Here is a 2,733-nt window from a genome sequence, read left to right on the forward strand (position 1 = left end):
CCCAATCTGTTTCTCATTCTACCAAGTAAAGCAAACTCATGGCATAATTTTATTCATTCATACTGCAGGATGCTCACCATAAGTTTATTGATGATTCTGAAATTATAGTTGACTACAACAGGCAACGATTAATGCTAGGCTGGATTCCGAGAAGGCTAGGTTTGTGACATTAGTCTGATATCCTTCTTCTCGAAGCTTTAATTTGCTATATGAACCTATTATAATTTAGGTACAATTGTATGAATGTTAGAGTAAAAGTTCATAAGCATTACTTTGAAATTGAAAAAAGAGATTTAAATAAATATATAAAAATAATAAAACGAGAAAAGAATTGAAATTAAACTTAAACAAGAACATGAAAAGGCTAGGCCATAGAGGTCTGAGCTCATTCTTAACCAAACTTCTTATTATTTATGGATTACAATCACTTATTAGTAAAGTAGATGAATAACCATCTTTGAAACAATCTTAACCAAAATAAAACATCTTTTTTTAAATATTGAGGGACAAATCAGAACGAATCGCAACAACAAAATATATTAATATTTATAGAGCGTAGGAGGCAGGCGAGGTGTAATTAGCACTTCAACATCTGTCTTCTTAGGTAAAGTTAGACCCACACCTTGTTTCATATCTAAAGGCTCGTTTGTTGTAGTTGCAAAATTGAAACCTTGGATCATATGAGCAATTGAAAGGTGTTCCACCTGCAATGAGTAATTCATTGCGGGACAAGCTCGTCTCCCCGTACTAAACGGGATCAACTCATAGTGCTGCCCCCGATAGTCAATTGCAGCATGAGTTGTCAAGAATCTCTCTGGATCGAATTTATCAGGATCTGCCCATATTTGAGGATCTCGTTGTCGTTTCATAATATTTATAAGTAGTGCAGTCCCCTTAGGAATATGGTATCCATTGACAACACAATCTTTTACAGATAGGTGTTGTACTGACAAAGGTGCAGGTGGATGTAATCGTAATACTTCTTTAACAATTGCTTGAAGATACACCAAATTCTTGATATCACTCTCTTCTACCCATCTATCTTACCAACAATGGTGTCCATCTCTTCTTGTGCTTTCTTCATGACATTCTTATTGTTTATCATTAACGCCATAACCCACTTTATATGAAGTGCAAGTGTGTCTGTTGCATCCAAGATCAAAGTCTATATATATGGACAAAGACCAGTTAAAAAGATGACTTACAAAGAAGAAATTAAAGAGATGAAGATGCATGATTGTTCATATCCTAGTATGCATGAGTTGGATAAGAAAAAAATGAAAATACTCCAGTCAAATCGAACAAATATGTAGATCTTTTATAAAGGTACAAAATCTTCTTTTTTCTTTAATTTATTGAATTCCGTTGCTACAATAGGTTAAAATACACCAAAAATATAAAAATCCACTATCTACGGTGATAGTGTTTATCAACTGAATCCCTAAATTAAAGTTTGACTTCGAAATACTGAAAGTGTAGAAGAATCTATAGACCACTAAGCGACTTAAAAATAACAATATATATGTAACTGTCTATAAAAATTAAAGTGATATTATACACGAATATAGTAACCTAAAATATAAGATAAATTTTCTCCTACAACATGTTAAAATACAAGTAGAGATTAATTTACTTACGAATACGATTGCTTTGATGGTGGTATCATGAGAGTAACCATCGCCAAGATGTTCGTTGCTCCTCTTGGAAAGCACTACATCAATAAAATCTTGTTCATTTTCACCTCCAACATCCTTTGTTTCTCTCTTCTTAATGTGCTCGTCTAACCAACCTTGGATAATATTATCAATGTCTTTGAAAGTTTGTTCTTCACCATTGGTGAATCACCATCATATAGTTCTTTAATATTTTTCTGAACTATAGAATATCTAACATGTTTGAATTTTTCGAGCCGACTAAAGGAGAGAAGTTCTTGATTGACTAGCTTTCGTTTTTTTTTCCAGTAAGGGCCATATTTGGCAACAGCAAGCATGGCATTGTTATAGCAAAGGTATTCTCCGTAAAGTAAAGCTGGCCGATCGGCGAAATGGATATCATTGGTAGAGAAGCATTCTTTCATAGCTTCATAACTACTCACCGCCAAGAAACGGCGAAACCCTAACCGGAATGTGAAGACGGGACCATATTTGTCAGCTAAGTCTCCGAGTTTTTGAGAAAAATGGCGGTCATCATCGCCATTGTTCTTGAAATAAAAGAGATGGCCGGTTACTGGCCATCCACCAGGGAGTTTTGGAGGCAGTGGGTTTAAGATTTTTGATTGTTTTTTTGTCCATAGGAAGTAGAGTAGAAATGCAAAGGTTGCAAGTCCTACAATGGCTTCTATGGGAGAAAGAAGATGATACATTATTTGAAAATTTCAGGAGTACTAAAGGTATAGGATTATTTAATATGTAGGCAACATCTTCTTTTATAGTGATATTTTACAAATATTATATATATTGCCATTTGCTTTTGTTGCAAGTGGTATCGCCTATTTCATTGCCAATGTTGACCACCTGGACATCTCTACAAACATTCTTGGATAGCAGCCCAAACTGTGCAATTTTGACTGTATAGTATACCTGCCAAATCTGTCACGCCACCTTCACTAGCCAATATTGAGGTGTTGGCTGTTTACTTGTGATAGAAATTAAATTCATGGTGTGCTAATTAATGTCTTTTTCCAACTTTCTTGTGCTGAATGGTAGTACATGCAAAATCCATTATTAATCTTCT

At 34.5% G+C, this 2,733-nt stretch overlaps 1 pseudogene; it reads right to left on the reverse strand.

The window, feature by feature from the left end:
* LOC109230149 lies at nucleotides 540-2,362 on the reverse strand (annotated as a pseudogene).

This window comes from Nicotiana attenuata, chromosome 7 (genome assembly GCF_001879085.1).
Source record: "Nicotiana attenuata strain UT chromosome 7, NIATTr2, whole genome shotgun sequence".
NCBI lineage: Eukaryota > Viridiplantae > Streptophyta > Magnoliopsida > Solanales > Solanaceae > Nicotiana > Nicotiana attenuata.